General features: G+C 42.7%; 1 protein-coding gene and 1 long non-coding RNA gene across 6 annotated transcripts in view; both read left to right on the top strand.

Moving 5' to 3' along the window:
- The first annotated feature begins 4135 nt into the window (after positions 1–4135).
- Positions 4136–8508, top strand: LOC138105944 (uncharacterized). The gene is made up of 3 exons (XR_011148816.1): positions 4136–4185; positions 5410–5542; positions 5779–8508. It is a non-coding gene; the product is annotated as an uncharacterized lncRNA (long non-coding RNA).
- A 1793-nt stretch (positions 8509–10301) lies between these two features.
- Positions 10302–18450, top strand: part of NCOA2 (nuclear receptor coactivator 2) — a 189472-nt gene continuing 181323 nt past the window's right edge. For 3 of the 5 annotated variants that reach the window (XM_069004919.1, XM_069004916.1, XM_069004918.1), the window contains exon 1: positions 10302–10423. The gene's annotated coding sequence lies outside the window, so the exon portion shown is untranslated. The remainder of the gene's footprint in view (positions 10424–18450) is intronic. The other 2 variants (XM_069004917.1, XM_069004922.1) reach the window with 2 other exon arrangements.

The raw sequence follows: 18450 nt of genomic DNA, 5'->3' as shown, positions 1-18450 counted from the left end.
CAGGCATGTAAGTAGTCTCTGTGAGTATCCCCAGCAAAGCTAAATATATTTGCCAAATCACTTACCTAAGGGTGTCTCCTGAATTTTTTGAATCGTTGAATTGTTTACCCTGCTCTAGTTTCTACCAAGTGACTCAACAACAGTTTAGCAGCTGCTGGAGTAAGACACCTCTCTATCATACCAAACCCTGTACTTGGCCAGTTTTTCATTGTTCCTTTTAACTCCAGTCTCTAGGTGGAGAGTGAGGATGGGACTTGTAGGTTGGGTTTTTCTTTTTTTGTTGGTTTTTGGTTTTTTTTTCCCCAGTCCACCCATTCCTTATCTGGTATTTAGCTTGCAATGTTTGGCCAGGGAAAATCTTTTGGCAATAAACTTGTACAGTCCTTAGCAAAATGGGATCGTTTTCAAGAGGTAATCGCTGCTATAGCAAAAGTGTAGTGCCCTATGTTTAAACCTATAGTTATGTGACCCGTTTAGAAAAGTACATAGCTATGGACAGAATACCTAAGCAAGTGTGACCATCTCAGTTTCATAGACATAAGTAGCATCTTTCTCCATCCTGAAAGGGTTTTTTTTCTACATATCAGAATGTTTGTCTTAAGACTATAATGAGGTGTTACTGAGCCTTTTCTGTAGTTCTCTGACGGTTCTCTTAAATTCCAAATCCTGATTTGTAGAAATACAGACAGCACTGAAAATAATGCATATGCCATTGTGTTTGAAAAATTCAGGCAGATCTGCTCACAAGCACTAGCAGTGCTGTTTGTTTATTATGCTTTGATTTAGAGTCTTGATTTTGCCAAAACGTACGAATATTTGTGCTCTAAATAGCTCTGTCAGATTTCTTTCTTTGATTTTTGTTTAAGTAATGGCTGGGCAAGTCTTCATCTGAAGTGGTGTGTGTCTTTACATCAATGCAATGTATATAACAATGTATTAAACTGCATTTTAAAATTTAGGGAACCTAAAGTTAGGATGGTAGATCTGATCTCTGAACAATAGTGAGCAATGCCATATTGTTGGAGGGGTGGGGGAGGTGTAAAATAATTATTGGGATGTTGGAAGTGACGTACAGCTTTCATGGCAAGTTATAGCAATGGCAAAGTCATGCTTCCAACATCAGTAACGTCTCAAACTAAGCAGTATGCTCAGTATCAAAAATGCATTCCTTTGTCTGTACCAACAGGAGAAAGCCCACAGCGGCTTGAGTGAGCAGGGACCGGCAAAATGAGCCCTGGCAGGAGAGCGGGAAGGAACTGGATTTGCTCAGGATAGCAACAGACTGAAGAGAAACATTGCTACAGCTCTGCTTAAGGGTGAGAATAGCAAAAAGAGAGGAGAACAGAATATCTCCATATCCATGGTAGATTTGAGAAGAAGACAAAGGGCTCAACTGAAGCAAAAGAAATCATGTTTAAGCACTAGAAAAATTTACGGTAAGAAGTTTAAAGCAATGCAGTTGCCTGGGAGGCTGAGATGTCTTCATTACAAGTCATTAAGAACAGGTTAGACCGATCCATTAGGAGTGAGACAGGTGTTGATCATGCTGTCTTAAAGGAGGGGGATGGACAGAGATGGCCTCTTGACCTCTTTCAGCCTCATGATGTTGTTGTTACATTTTTTTTCTGGATTCAGGGTATATATTTAACCAATCCAGCTGTATTTAAACTAAGAGGGAATGTGATCGTTTTCTATAAAGAAATTAAATTCCTCTTAATACTTTGGTACTCTCTGATGGACACCTTTCTCACAGCTCCGTCTGCCCTTCATAGGACTTTTTTTCCATTTGGTAAGCATATGGCTGCGACTCAGCAGAGGAGTACACAAAGGACAATTTGTTTTGGAAGCCTGCATCTCTCAGCAAGCACAGTATTTGTAAGATTCTCATCGAGTGTACTTGAATTGTCTAACGCAGGATCTTTCTTAAGTGTAAGCATCAAAACGAGAAGGGGAAAGCTTAGGCTGTAACTTGCCTTCTGAGAGGGACAGTGCAGAAAGGACTGCAAGGGTGGGGGAGGAGGAAGAGCTTTACATCGCTTCTCTCCGAAACCTTAGGGCTACAGTCCCTCTTGCAAAACCACTTGTTGATTTAAAGAGTGCAAGCAGAGCTATTGACAGAGCCCATTACCTTCGCTGTCAGGCTGGACTCACCAGACAATGGTAAGGCTGAGTTGGTTAAGTTGTCTGTAAGTACACACATGATTACAAATTGTACTTTTCCAAACCATTCGGTACATTTGCATCATCTTTCAAGCACCTAGTCAAGCGTGTTTTGTCTTACTGCAAATATAAGCCCTAAGTTAGTGTATCCATTTCTGAGTCCCTTTCCTCTTCAATTTTTTTTTGTGAAACAGCTTTACTGTCTAATATTTTTAAACATTGCCATAATTATTACAAATGTATTTGAGAACTTTAAACTGGAATGGCTTGCAGTGCAACAGGACAAGAAAAAACATAAAAATTTAATACAATTGTAGCCTCTTTCCTCTTTAGCCTTGGCTTTTGCTAACTTTACTACTTCCTGATGATCCATATTTAATGGATAACAGGCATGTGTAGTAAACCCAAAACTTCTGTCTACAAAAAATGGAGATGTGAGAATGTACTAATGTATGACTACAACTTCAGAAACGTAAACTACCTTTTGCTGATACAGAACTGTCTCCTTTAGTATGCAAGGAGGCTGGAGCAGAGACTCATTTCAGTGAGGCGACAGTTTTGATGACCAGTGATTATTTAAAGTTCAGCGCTGTTTTTACCTTTTCTTCCTGATACAAGAAAGGAGAAAGAAACCCACAGGATTTCTTGCTGTATTGTGAGCAATGTATCATCTTGGCTTACATATGGACGTTCACGTGGCAATAGTATCTCCTCCTAAAGCAGGGAAGGCAGTTTAAGGAGAGGACCAGAGCCTGCAAATCCAAGGAGCCGTTTGGGGAAAAGGACGGATGTCCAAAACTGATTAGGGAAATCTTCAGCTGCTCTGGTCATTCTGCACTCTCTGGCTCAGTCTTCAAGAAGACTCCTGATGCCTCTGGTGAGTCAGATGAAACTGATGCTAAGGAGCTTTCAGAGGCCATGCCATTAAGGTGAAGTGGAGGTAGTCTCAGTGAATGGAAAACCTCTGCCCTACTACATAGTATAAAAAGCTCAGGGACGATTTTTTTTTCTAATATTTGTTAGATTAAAATAATTCCATACAAAAATTTGTTATTCTAGGGTTTAGGGTTGGAAGTCAAACAAAAAACGTGAGCTTGGGAAGCTCTAATAAAAATGTAATTTTAATTAATTTAAAAAATTAATTTAAAAAAATAATAAAAATAGAGCAAAAAGCTGATTGTCTGAATTTACAGAAGTATAATTTAAAACTCTTAACTCTATATTGAAATGAAGCCAGATTCCTTAAATTTACTTGATACTTTCTGGACTTTATTTACTCCAGTTAAAAGTTTCTAAGATCAAGCTTCTGTGCTATCTGCAAATCAAAAAGCTTTCTGTGGCCTCCAGTTTGGAAAGTCATTTAACTGGTTCTGTGACTAAATCACTGCCATCCTTCCATCTTAATTTCATTTCTTTCATAATGGCATTAGGAACTGCAACAGAGGGAGGCAGATTTTAACTCTGCTGCATGAAATGTGTTGCATGTACAGACATGCTTAGATTTTGCCATTTAAAAACATACTTCACTACCACTCTGATTTTTTTGTCCTATCTTCTGGACTCTAATTACATGAGCTGGTAATTTATATGTGTACATAACTCTAGATTTACATAGTAAGTGGCCAGTGGTGAGCAGAGGTTGGTCAGACTCAGGGTGTAATCAGCTTAATAGTAAATTTAGAAAGTACTTTCAACATAGAAGATGGAGAGTCACTTAGGGTTGCATGCTCATGATTTAGGAGGAAAGTTTTCCAATGTATATGGTCAACAATGAGAAGTAATTGTTAAATGTGAATTAATAAGTCTGCCTTAGAATCAGTTTTCAGAGCACATCCTGAAGAGAGCAGCACAAAGGGGGCTTGATAATGTGTACATCTCCACTTGATAATGGTGGGATGGCTTTTAATTATGCCCTTCCTCAGCAATGCTCTTCAATATGAAAATCTTGTGAAGGTACAAAAATTTGTGTATTCAAGTGCAGGAAATCAAGGGAAGAAGACGGTGTTGCACAATTCTAAACAAAAGGTAAGTTAACATATTCAACAGTGTAATTACAAGGGGAAGACAACACTGCTCTTTAAACAGCAAAACCATATGAAGCTCTTCCAGCTCTATTTCTTGTAAGTAGCTCAGTTCTGCCCCTTAATGTGTATGCTTGAGGGTTGTTTACCTTTTTGGTTAAAGGCAGAGTACAGGAGTGAGCTGGACTTTTTTAATCCTCAGTAGGAGGGATGGCAATGTCTTTTTTAATAGACTGCATGAATATGCTGAATATGTCACAGCATAACTATTGTTGAACACAGGCTGCAGGATGAGAATATGGGAGAGACTGAGAATAAAAGACTAGCAAAAACAAAGATAAAAGAGAAAATAAGGGCATAAGGGGAAAAAAAAGCTGGTTAAAGGAAAGAACAATTGGAGAAGTTGGGAGAGCAGTGAGAAATAAAGTAGAATAGCATAAAGAATTTTTTTCCACAAAAATATCACAGAGCTACAGGATTCCTGGGACTGGAAAGGACCTCTGGAGATCACCTGGTCCTGCTCAAGCAGGCCCATTTCGAGCAGGCTGTCCAGGAGTACCCAACAGGCACTCCCCCTTCTCTCAGGGTTGGAATTTGGTGTCCCCTGCTCAGCAGTCCCCTCACAGTGTTCAAGAAGAGCTTTAGAGGCAGGTTTTGCTTGTCTGATCCAGCACTTCATGTGGTCACAGTTATTATACATAGCTGAAGGAAAGTGACAGAAGCGAGTGGAGGTGCAAGCAAGGTAAAAATGCAAGGGTTTTGGTATGACATTACAGTATGAGACAAATAAATACACTTCTGGTACTATCATAGCAGTTGTGCTTTAGCTCTACAGGTGTATTTCCCTCAGCTGAACATTATTTTGTCTTAGCATGAACTGTTCACCAAAGTAGCATGAGTAAAATGAGTCTTTTATTCTAGTATAAAAATATTTGAACAAAAACTGATTAAAATTCTAATTCTTATACATTTAGAACATTCTTCAAAACATTTTATTCGGTAAAATTTACCTTGACTGATTTTTTTGTATTAGAAATGGATTGACCTTTTCAAGATTATTCAATTAAAAAATATAGCAGATTATTGAAATAATAACCCATAAGCATACAACAAGATGTTTGATTAACCACTTTTTTTAGTTAGGATTTCGTTACTTGAGGTGCAAAATAGACCATATTAATGTCTGAAGCTTTTATTGGAAAAAAATCTTATTTTCTAACCACATAAGCACTATATGCCTGGGATATGCTCTTCACTCCAAACTCTTAATGAGGCTGCTGCAGCACTGTATCAAATCATGATAAAGCCAAAGTGTCCTCGAAGAACCTGAGCCAGATCCTAGATGCTTTAAAGGAAGCCATGTAAGTCAATGTGTTATTCTGAAAGGGCAGATGGTGGTAAAGGGCTAATGGAAGGGGGATAATCAGCAATAGTTTGGAGATGTGAAGGGAGGGCAGAGGGTCACCATTGTTGTAGAAATTGTAGAGTGTGTGTGTCACGCCGGGGGAGGCGGGTGGGGGTTGTGGTGGTGTTGTGAGCAAAGGTGGTGGTGACTGCGGGAAGGTGGAAAAAGGCAATTGTCATGTCCATCTTCTAGGAGAGAGATCCAAGGAACTACAGGCCAGCCAGCCTGACCTCAGTTTGTGGGAAGATTAAGTAGTAAATCCTCCTGAACACCATCTCCAGGTGTTTGAAAGACAAGAAGGTGCCTGGGGGCAGGTAGCAAGGGTTTAGAGAGGGCAAATTCTGCCTGACCAATGTGACTGGTTTTTATAATGAGATAAGTGAATCTGTGGAGAAGTGGAGAGCAGCTGATGTTGTTTACCTTGACTTTAACAAAGCTTTAGACACAATCAACCACAGATCTTCTTTAACCATACTGGAGAGGTATGAACTAGGTTAAGAAGATAAGGTGGAACATTGACTAGACCATTGGGCTCAAGGACTGTGATCAGCAGGAGCAGGTCCAGCTTGTGGCCAGTGCACTTCAAGGGTGGATGCTGCCACTGTTACTGTGTAACACGGCCAGTCAGTGACTTCAGTGATGAGATGAAGCACAGATCACAGCTACATGGGAAATAGCAGTCAGTGCCCTGGATGACCTCAGCACGCTGGAGAAATGGGCTGGCAGGAACCTCATGAGTGGTGGCACAGCATCCTGCATCTGGTACAGAATAACCATTGCTTTATGAGCTGGAGGCTAAAAGGATAGGAAAGGATTTTCAAAAAGAAATTTGGGAGCAACAAGTAAGTCAGCAGTGACCTTGCAACAAAGAAAGCCAACAGCATCCTGGGCTAAAGTAGCAAAAGAATAGCCAGCAGGTTGAGAAAAGTGGTTATTCCCATCCATGGAGCACTTGTATGATCCCATCTGGAAAACTGAGTGCAGTTTTGAGCTACCCAGTGTGTTAAAGACACAGATATAAAAAAGAAAATTCAGAGGAGGGCCACCACAATCGTGAGGGTGCTGGAGCACATAATGTATGAGAAGAGACCGAGAAGGTCAGGCCATTAGTCTGAAGAAGAGAAGGTTGGTGTAAATTATAATGTTCTCTTCAGCTTCTTAATGGACAGATACAGAGAAATGGAGCCTTCTAGTAAGTCCACAGTAAAATTTTCGTTGTGAGAGGCAACAGGCATTAGCTGGAACAGACCAGTTAGATATCATGGGAAAAGAAAAACTCACAAATGTGTTCAAACTGGAATGGGGTGTTCAAAGAGGCTGTGGAGACAGTAAAAATCATCTGATAATGACCTTGGAAAACCTGGCATAACTTCAAAATTGGCCCTAATTGGAGCTGAGACTTCAACCAGAAGACATCAACAGGTCACCTGAATCCTGAAGAAGGTTAAGATAGTGCAGTAGTTTTACATGGTTTTAAATTTCATTTTGGTGTTTTTTGTGGGTTTGAGTTAGGTATATACTGTGTCAACAAAAATCTTACTGGTTTCATAAAGACAATATTTAAATCCAGTTGGGAAGGCTAATGAATAGGTGGGGATTCAATTCCCCATAAATGTGGGCAAAGTGATTCTACAGAGTAAATGCAGCTGCTCATGAAAAAGGCTTTGTGGACCAACAGCTGCATTACATGTAGCCCTGATGTCAGCAGGTGCACATAAACCTTTTGCATATAAGCTGCAGGTAGAGCTTTATGAGACAGCAGCCATTCCTGAATGGCCTACCAAGTTTATAAGCTACCAACAATTTGTTCATAACCTTTCACCTTTTGGAAAAATAACTTCATTTATTTGAAAACCAGTTAGAAACACACCTGTAAATGCTAGTTTTACTCACCCTGTGTACCAATTTTTTAAGAAATATGTTACATAGAAAAAGTAAGTAAGAAAAAAGAATATTGAAAATATATGACTGTACTGACAAGGAAAACATGGCTGCATTCAGATTTTGATTTTTTTCCTGTTAATTTAGGGAAGAAAAAAAAGTTATGAGAGGAAATTCAGTCAAACTTCACTGAAAATTCTAAATAATAAAACACTTCTCTTGATGCTAAATTTCTCATCAGGAAAGGTTTGTAGATCACAGTGAATAATCAAATGAATGCATAAAGTGATGTTATGAACAAAATAGCAAGCAGAAGAATGAAGGGGAGGAAGGTTACTACAAGAAGATGACAGGAAGCTTGTATTACTCTTGTTTAGAATGGACAAAGCTTTTGCTGAAAAACTAAGCCCAGCTCTAGTCAGCACAATGCAGCAATGGTGACACTGGAGAAGGTTCAGAGATGAGCTGTAATGCTGAACAAAATCTGCACTGAAGTGTGTTTATCAAATCTATTTCCCATCTGGAAGATGGTCCCTTCCCTTTAAAGAATAGCAGTTAGGAATAACGTAATCACTGGTCTTTGCATACAATGATACTCGTAGCCAGGGCTTTGGGTTTTGGCCTTAGATGACAAAATGTATTTGCTTATGAGTTAGAAGCTTGTAACAGATTTCAGTGGATCTGAGCATATGTGTGTAGTTAAATCTCCTCTCCCACACAGTTTGACTAGGAAACTTGGCCACATAGGAGCCAGGGGTTTTTGTCAATGTTGAGACCATAAACTCTGTGTTATATGGGCTGTCTCTTATACTCATACTGCAGCAAGTTAAAAGATCTTCCTTGCTTTTCCCGGTGGATTAAGCTATTAGTTTAACAAAGATCTTTGGTTATGTTAAAGAAGGTGTGACATTAGAAAACAGAAAATCAAGCTTTCACAAATAAGAAATGCTGGAATTAAAATTATCTGTGCGATTCTAAATTGGAGTGTCTATGGTCATAAAATTAAAGACATACTTTTCCACCCTCCCCCCACACCCCCCAGTGAACACCCATTTCACTTTGCATGGGAGAACGAATGAATCACAACCATGAGGTAAATGAGATTATTGCCTATCTAACTGTTAGTTTATTTGCTACAGAGATTTGCACAGATATGACAAATGAGGTCAGAGGAAAAGCTCTATCTCTCCAGGACTCTTTACCCCATTTTTTTTTTGCTGGGTGGTTTCTTTTTCATTTTTTCCCCTCCAAATACAAGCTACTCTTCCTTGTTATGTTTATTTCAAGGTAATATTCTGTTCTGTCTGTTCTACAGACAGAATTAACCCTCAATCATTTTTTTGCCTGCCTGTGTATGGGCAGGGTGGAAGAACTTCCTGAAGACTAAGTAATTTCTCTGTCAAATACAACTGATGGGGAGGGACATTCAGAAAGGTTGTCCTCTCCAGCTTCTGCAACCCAGTGCTGGAGCCTTGTCTTCTGAAGATGATGTCAAAAGTACTCCAGCTAAAACAGTGGCATTTAATGTGTATTGGATCTCTGGTTACTTTCACATCAAAGCTCTAACTGAGCATATAAAAATTACAATCCCTCCATCCCCATCTCTAGTGGGACTAAATTCAAATAGATTTCTGATGGCCATGCCTCCCATTTCTGAGTTCTCTCACTAGCAGAAGAAAATGTTGCAAGTCTTCAGCTACTTGATTGCAAAGACTGTTTTCTTTACCATGGGAGAGTGGGAAAAAGATTTCCTTTGATTTGTTTGGAGAAACAATTGAACTATTTTTGCCCAATGCAAGAAAACAGCTTAAAAAATTAATTCAGACAAGTTCGGGAAATTGTATGCAGCACAGTGGGGCAAAATGTAACCATCTGAAAAACAAGGATTATGATCAAAAAAATATTGGGCGAGCCTAATTGCAAGCAGAGATAACTATACCACCAGGAACGATATATAATCTGCAGATAGCTATAGAAAAACTCGAGGCTGCACATCCAGGTTAGAAAATGTCAAAAATAACGACTGTTGCAGTGTGGAAAGTATAACTCACCATTATCGATATGTATGAAAATGTAAATCTTTTCTTGTAAGATAGGATTTCTGCGTCATGGATTGCTTCTTGAACTAAAGGGCAATGTTAACAATCGCCCTCCAGTTCTTAACAAATTTTAACTCATGTATCTACTCCTCCAATCTAGAGAAAGCCTGCATCTCAATCCTCTTGCTCCCATGAGTGAGATACAGCTGACACGATTTTCAGCATGTGTCTTTTCTTTTTCTATTTTTTTTTTTCCGGAGGCAAAGAAAGGAAATAAGACTGTATCCCCCCGCCTCGCTTCCCTTTTTCGTGAATATGGGCCACTGAAAGCCGTAAAAGGGCTGACTGCTTCGGTCCCGTCTGGGAGCGGGGTTCCTCCGAGGACGGATAGCAAAGGGCCACAGCCAAAGTCTCTCCCTCCGAGGGCGAAGGACTTTGTTTTACCCTTCCCCTTTCTCCCCGGTTCGGGTGCCGAGGAGGAGGCTCCCGGGAGCGCTGCGCAGGGCTGCGAGCGGGGCGGCTGCCATTGTCCCTGCGGGCGGGGCGCGGAGCAGCCCCGCGCTCCGCCGAGCGGCAGCGGCGAGGGGCGGTGGCGGCCCCCGGACCGCGCCGCGCTGCCGCCCGCCCGGCCCGGCCCGGCCTCCCCCCGCCCGCGGCCCGGCCGCTGCCGCCGTGCCCGGGGGCAAGGGGGAGTGACTTGTGCCTCCCCCTGCCTCCTCCCCGTCCAGCCCTCCTCTGGGTAGAAGGGGAGGAGGAGGAGGAGGAGGAGGAGGGCGAGCGGTGGGAGGGTCTCCATTGAAATAAACAAGCAGGCAGTTATTAAAAAGGAACATGGCGGCCGCAGCCTCAGCTTCAGCTTCATCTTACAAAGCGAAGGTCAGCGCCGGCGGCAGCGGCGGGAGACGGCACTGACCCCGGTAACGGCTCCCGCACGGCCCCGGCGCGGCGGGGGGTGTGCCCGAGCCCCCGCGCCCGCCCGGCCGCTCCGTGTAGCGCCGGGGGGACGCCCGGGGCCGCGCCGGTGCGCGGAGGGGCGGCGTTGGCGGGCGGCACCGCGGCCGCGGCCAGGCGGCTTCCCCCGCGCCGGCGGCGGGGGGAGCGAGGCGGGGGCTGCGGCCCCTCGGTGGGGAGCCGAGGGAGCGCGGGGCCGCCCCTTGCCGGGGCATCGTGCTCGCACCCCCGCGCCCGGCGGTGGGGGGTGGGCGCGCGGGGTTACTTCTCCGGGACGTCCCCCTGTTTCGGCGAGGGAGGGGGCGATAGGGCACCCCACCCTGCCGGGCCGAGGGGGGGCCGGTTTCCTGCTCCCAGGCCAGGCGGAGGTCGGGTGCCGCCTCTCCGCGCCCCTGGCTGGGGGGGAAAGTGCGAGGAACCGGGAAGGCGAGGACTGATCTGGGGGTCAGGGACTGCCCTGGCCGGGCCGGGGAGGATGGGGCAGCAGGGTGTGATTTTGAAGGGATTGTTCAGGACGTTCCCCCTCACCCCCACCGCGCAGCAATAGCGAAACTTGAGGGAGGGTCTCTCCCCGATGACAAAAGGGGTGATTTGGGGAGCAGAGCGGCGCACGCCGCCTCCGCTTCCCCGGCTGACAACGACTCGGTGCGCAGCGGCGCGGGCCGCTCCGCGCTCAGTCCGCGGGGCCGAGCCGGCCGCCCCCCTTTCTGCGCCGGGCAGGGACCGCGGCGCCCGGCGCCCTCTCCCCTTCCCCCTGCGCAGGGCGCCTCGCCGCGGCTCCGCGCCCTCAGGGGACGCGAGGGGAAGGAGGGGGCGAAGCGGGCAACTTCTCTAACTTTCTGCGCGGGGGCTGTGCCTGCCCGTGCGCGCCGCGCAGCGCCGGGCCGGGCCGAGCCGAGCCGAGCCGCGGGGGCGGGCGGCGGGGCGTCGCAGCTGCGTGCGAGCGCAGCCCGGGGCGCCCGGCCGCCGCCTCCCCGCGGCCCGGGGAGGGGTGGGGGCCCGGCCGCCGCAGTGCCGTGTGTCTGCGTGTGTGCGCGGGGCGGGGAGCGGCGGCAGGAGGAGGGGAGAGAGGAGAGCAGCCGGCCGGGCGCGGGGGCCGGGGTCCCTGGGCGGGTGTCGCTCCGCACCCTCCCGCTTCCCCGCAGCGGGCGGCGGCTGCAGGCGGGGCGCTCCGCGGCGAGCGGAGCCCCACGCGTGAGGCGCGGGGGAGGGGTGCGGAGGTGCCCGCCGCCTCCGCGGAGGGCGGGTGCGCGGCCCCTCCCCGCCTCCGCGGGGGGCGGTGTGTGCGCCGCCGCGGGCACCGCGCGGCTCGGAGGCTGCGGGGTGAGGTGTAACCGGAGCCGTGTCCCTCGCCTCCCTCTCTGCCCCTCGCTCCTTAGGCAGCCGCTTGGGCCTGAGCGTTTTTCCCCGCTCGGGGACCGCACGCTGCTCTTGCCGGAGAGGGGCATTCAGGCCGTATAGTTTGCGGGAGACCTGCCCGAGAGCCTGGTAGAAAGAGGTGGGGGGGAGGGAAATTAAAAAAAAAAAAGGCAAGGAGATTGCCGGTAGTCACCGGAAAGTCGTGATATCTGTATATCATGATTTATAATTAGTTTGAGTAAACCTGTATACTTCAGTCTGAAGTGTGTGTATGTGGGACACTATATAAATATACTTGTAATTTAGTAGGGAGAGTCTCCTTGTGAAAGGAGAACAGCCTGCTTGTTCGATAATAATCAATTGTGTTTATATTTCTTTCTTTTTCTCAAGAGTAGTAAGAAGCAGGAGAATAGGCTTTAGAACTCAACCCATGATGTTTAAGTATAATTTGAGCTAAGCATATAGTGCCTGGCTATGGCAGTTACAGTAGAGCTCTATTGCCACTGTAAATAAGTAAGCATTTAAGACTGCCAGTCTTTGTACTTAAAGCATTTTTTCCGTTGTTGTTCTGCCATTGTGGCTGAAGGCAGTCATTTGGATTTTATCCCTTTGGGTTTTTTATGTACTGAACTATAAAAACAGCTCTAGTCAGTTAATTTCCTGGCTTCTTATAACCCAATGGCAGTGTTGGGCCACCTGGTGGGCTCATCTCATGGGGGAATCCTCTGGCAGTGCCCAGAGGGAGGGAGCTGCTGGTCCCCTGTGTTGGATGCTCTGAGAAATTACCATGTTGTACATAATTTTTAATGTCATACTGAAACTGTTACTCCCCAAAGCAGGGATCTTGTTTGCTTGCACACTGCTTAGTGTGAATGGAAACTGGTTGTTTTGTTGCACTTGGTGTAGGTACTGTGCCTCTGACGTTTTTCCAGAACATTTGTTTGTTTACATTAGCAGTGGTGTCACAAATAGGATATACCAGGCTTGCACATATTTGCGCATACAGACACGTATGCAAGCGCTTATGGACACTCATGCATTTGTATCCCTTATTTTGGCATTTGTGGTAACAGCTCTTTGGGGACCGGATATAGAAATTGGCTCTGTTGTGTCATGCAAGATAAGGAAAGTTGTAAATTGCCCCCAAATGGTTAACCCCTAAGTTTGAGAAGTGCTGTGAGAAGCTTAATGTTCATAGGAAGCCTTCGTTATCTACAGACTTGAAGAAAATACTTTGTCATGGACTCAACCTTCAAAAATATTGAGAACAACTTTAAGGAGAAAGGTTAATCTTTCTAACATCATGCAATATTTTGAAGAATCACATTATTTTTAATATGCTTTTATCTCAGTGGGTGTTATGCAATAAATGCATGTGGAACGTGCTGCAACCACCTCATCTTTTTAGCCACTGTACTCTTTTATTTCACATAAAACCTGAAGATTTCTCAACTTTGTATTTTCTCAGGCTTGTGGTCTTTACTAGGGGGAGAATCTGTGTATGATGTGGTTCTTTAGTGTCTCTACAATGTCTGAAGGCACTTCTTTACTAAGTGTGTAAATTCCTCATTGTGTGTCCTGGTGGTGTCAGTGCTAAATTTGAAACTCAAGACATTTGGGGAAGGAATATGTTATTGCCATCAAGAATGGTACTTTTGGAATCAGTTTACATTCTTAAACTGGAATTGTGTTATTTGAGAGAGAAAATAAAGGTTATTTCTGGTGGAAACATTAGAAAATACAAGGAATTTATTCACATGTAGTGTAGTGTATTGCATTAAACTGAGACTCTGAAGTAAAAATTAATTACTTAAGAATAATGTTTATGTTTTTATAATCATTTAGGGTGTAGCTTGCTCATTAGAAGGCTGAAAGGCTCTGTTGAAAGAGGCATGTAAACCGTCTGTGTTGGCATTCTCAACTTTTCCCTCCGTCCTCCAAAAAACCAGTAAGAGCTAGCCCATCTGCAGGGAGCCCAGATTTGCAGCAGGAAGAACAAAGTCAGTGAGCGAGCCAGCTGCTGCTACAATGCCCACTGTCTTCTGCTCCTTGCCTTTGTTGCTGATGTCACTGTCTCATTGGCAAAATCTGGGCTTCTGCGCTCAGCTGGAGTTTCTCTAGCACCTGACACCAGAATTGCAGAGGCTTAAGAGGTCTAAGCCTTGAGGATGCTGTCAGTTCATTTGGAAGAAAAAGACGAACCAGAGACTGCTACCAAATTTAAATAGAAACGTAACTGTCTTTGTCTGCCGAGCACTAATAGATTGTGCATTGGAGAAAGGGAACACTGAATTAAAACTGTTCTTGCCATGTTCAGGTCTTTGTACGTTTGCTGTAGCTGGCCTCCCTAAATAATGTAGTTTGCATGCAAGTAGGTATATTTAACAAATTCCACACATTTCTTCAGTATTCTTATAGGCATTAAAATGCTCAGTATTCATTTATGTCCATGTTTGGCTTTAGAAGTCAGAGGTTAAATGTGTTGTTACAGTATATACTCTGCTGTGTGACACAGCATTTTAAACTAAGAACAGAGTAACATTGATAATTACTTTATAGAAGGCATATAACAGCATCCATTCATCCACCCATTTGCTGCTGTTAGTTAACTTAGTTACAGACGGCTACTCTGGCAGGATCCCCTATTTTTATTTTTAAATGAGGTGAAGTTCACTGCACTACTTTATTTTTGTTAGTTGTTAAAACATTCTTATACTTCTGGCAGCAGATAATGACAAATTCTTCAGTGTAGTGCTGGGAGCAAGGGAGGCGGAGAGGGAGAAACAAGGAGGGAGAGGAGGGGAAAAAACCCTCCTGAGCATATGGAGACATCCAGAAAAAGATGTGCATCGTCAGCTGTGATTCCATTGTGTGCTTGCAGACAGGATCTGAGCTCTTCTTCTCTTGGGAATTTAAACCTTACAGAAGTATTCTTTGGCTTTTACCCGCCAGGATAATGGAGCTTAGATAACATATATTTCATGTATTTATTATAGATAATATTTTGATAATATTTTATGATTTCAGGGAATAAAATACAGCTGCCAGGACTCCTGCTCTGTGTTGGAATAGCATTTTAAACAGTAATATGTATTGGTGAAGTGGTAACTTTGAGTAGTAAGAATGATTTGTAATATTACATCAATGGTTATGTATTACGAAGGCATCTTACCAGTTCTACAGTTAGTAGTTTGTCAGCAGTATTTACATTATGCAAACACTCCCTATTTTAATGATTCAGTAGCTTAGCCTTTTCAAAACATACCAAGTAGAAATCTGACATGAAAAATGACAGGTTGTATGGTTTAATCAATTTAGGATACAGAATTAGAAAAAAAAAAAAGACAAGAAACGCAGGGAATTTTTAAACAGTTTTAAGACAAAGCCATTTTGTCAGTGTTGTGAGTCTTCAGAAACAGCATTTATATGATGGAAAAATGAGTGGAAGAAATTAATTTTCTTTCATTCAGTCCTGCATTTACCTATTACCTAGAACAGCCTTTCCTCTCCTGAGCATCTGGAATACTTTTGCTGATTTCATACAATTATTTTGAGTTGATGAATAGTTTGAAAAATAGATCTTGAATGTGGTAGATTTGCTGCACTGCATTTTGTAACTGTTTATGAATTTTCAATCTTTTTCTGTGGAAATTGCACGTTATTCAAATTAAAGACTAATGGAAATTTTCTTTAAGAGTTTTATGGATATATAATGGAAACAATTCCTATGGAAAATGTATCGTCATTGGAGTGCTTGACATCTTGAAGTTTGAAATTAGTTCATTAATTTAAATGTCTGAAGCTATACCGCAACATATTAACAATACGCACTTTTTTTTCCTCTGCAGCTGCATCATTATGCTATTCCAAGTCTTGCATTTCCTTAAATGGCTTCCATAACAATCTCCCATTAATACAGTTACTGACAGATATTATTTTTCGTTTGCTCTCATTTTAGCTGTTACAACTGATAGTAAATCTCACTTTTTCTGTGAATGTGTGTTCCCATTACTTAGATATTCAGAAGCTTCTTTAGAATGTGCATTTGCTTTTTGCAGCTAAGATGCAATGCCCTCAGTAAATCCTATTTACATTTTTCTCTTTGTTTTTAAACTTCAATAAGTTATTTGCTGTTTGGAAAGGAAAACTTGTATTTTGTTAGAATAGTCCACTACAAATGGATTAATGAAAGGGCAGAGAGTATAGGCGGCAAATTAATTAAAATATCTACTGAATGTGTTGATTTATCTATAAATCTTAGACAGTACGGGTCACGTGAGCTTCTATGAGGGGACATAGTGAGAACATAGATCTGCTGCAGTGTTGACTGAGAGTTGCTATTTTGATGCTTTTTTAGTGAGCTATGTAAGACATATTGTTGCTCCTGGGTGGGATTTATAGTGGGCATATCACAATTGGCTGCTTTATTGGCTGCCTCAGTGGAGAAGCCTGGGATTGAAGAATGGGCATGGAAAGTGCAAGAACATTTTGCTTGTTAGGTCAGAATTATTATGGAATTTTACTCTTACTCTGCCTATACTGTAATTCATCTGTGTGTGAACAGATTTAGTTTTTCATTGCTGTCCGTATTGATCTCTAATGAGCCTGGCTCATGGATTTTGAAGAAAATCACTCCAATTAAAAGCAATGCAGTTTGTCACCTATTTGTACCCCATGGATTATGTAGGAGATACTAAACTGCATTTAAAAAGAAAACTTCTTGAGAATAGAGGAAAGTCTGCCTATGAATAAATTTGATAGTATATACTGACACTTTTATTACACATATTTTTATGTACTTAAAAATTCATCATACGCCTGTGTGATGGAATTAGAAATTAATAAACAAAAACCCCAAAAACCCAAAGTAACCCAAACCCCAAGAAAACCCAAGGTCATAAGTTTTATTACTTGTTCCTCTGAGAGTTCAGGTATCTATCATCTGAGCTACAGTGGAGATTTCTTTTCTTCTTTCTGCTTACACCATGCTTTGAGTTCACAAAGTAGCTTTTCAGTCCTTACTCTTTACTCTTCCAAAATTATTGTCAGGACTTGCTGACCAACTACTTACATATTCTGAGAAATACATGTGATTACTGTTAACTAATTCCACTTGCTGTCCTCACTTAGATTTATACCTTGGTCTCCAGATACATGAGCAATGTCCTTGTCCTGTTTGATCCATTTTATGAAATAGATTTTGTGGAGGAAGATTGAGTGTATACAAATAAATAAATTATTTATTTTAACAGTTTTCAATTATATTCTTTAGGAGAAAAGCTTTGTATTTTTCCAAAACTAAAATTTACAGCTAAAAATGCATTATTTTCTTTAAATGTGTCCAGAAGAGTTGTTGCCATTATCTTGGGTGCAAAAAAAAAAAAATCAACTTGTTGATACTTTACAGGCTATAAAATGTAGCTCTAACAGCATAAAGGTTTTTTATTTTAATTGCTTGCCAATTTTTGTTGGCATTTGCAGTGCAAACATACTTCTGCTTGTTTTGCTGGATTTTTTAAAGCGTTACTTTGAAACAAAGATACTGAATTTTTCATGAGGCCTCAAAATATTTTCTTGCTACAGTTCTGTGTGAAGCTAGAGATAACTGCACAATGGTGAGATCATTTGTGGCTCCTTTTCTTCTTAGTTTAAGAATGATGGAACCTGGAGACTGGATGTAGATGAGAAAAGCCTCACTAAGCTCACCAAGTTCATGCTCACTAAGCTCACATGCTGTGGATGATCTCTTCCAAGTATGTCTGAAAGTGGCAATTTTCACTCCCTTTTAGCTTAACTGTAGTTTGTAGCATTGATGTGTGTTTTGTTCACAACAAAGTTTTTATGGACCAAGGAGGTAACACATCTTAGGAATAGAGACCAGAGAAGGAAGAAGTGACTGTGTACGAATGGAAAATAAAGATGTAAAGTGCTATATAGTCAGGGGACAGACAGTGTATTATTCTGTTCCATGTCAGTTGCTTTTAGTTGGGTTTTTTTGACCTTTCAAACAGTTTTCATTTACTCTTTGTGGCATGGAGGATTGGATGGTGGTGTTGGAAAATGGCAGGTGTGGCTGTGGTGTATTCCATTTTTATATCATAGCTAATGTTGATAATTTGTGTATTGTTCGAGGCAGAGACCTGCTCTTCATGTGGGCCTTTGCCCACCACTGTTAACAGAGTTAGGCCACTGTGAGACCTGGCTTCATGCAGGAGTAGTTTCCCTTGAGTTCTGAGGGTCATCCCAGGAAGCCCCTGAGTCTTGTGGGATTGGGTGTAAATTTGCATAGGCATGGATAGTAGTTGGCTTGCTTTTACTTCAGCCTCCAGAATGGGCTTGAGAAGGGAAGGCAGAGGACTAACAGATAATTTCGTTGTCCATAACTTTGTGTTAATCACTTTTTTTCTCCACGGACAGCCTAATTTAGTTAGAGAAATATATCTGAAATATACTAGATAATACTTATCTATTCAGGTACATGAGCCTGTCACTAGCTGCTGTATAATTGAAGAGTTTATTTTGGAAGAAAGATCTTGTTAGTCATGTTTTTGTGTTGAAGGTAGTGCTTCTACTGTGAAGCTATAATGCATTGTCTTTATTTTCAGACAGTGTTATTGTTAAACATTTTATGAAT

The sequence above is a fragment of the Aphelocoma coerulescens genome, chromosome 2 (assembly GCF_041296385.1).
Source record: "Aphelocoma coerulescens isolate FSJ_1873_10779 chromosome 2, UR_Acoe_1.0, whole genome shotgun sequence".
Taxonomy (NCBI): domain Eukaryota; kingdom Metazoa; phylum Chordata; class Aves; order Passeriformes; family Corvidae; genus Aphelocoma; species Aphelocoma coerulescens.
This window is presented reverse-complemented; position numbering and strand designations above follow the sequence as displayed.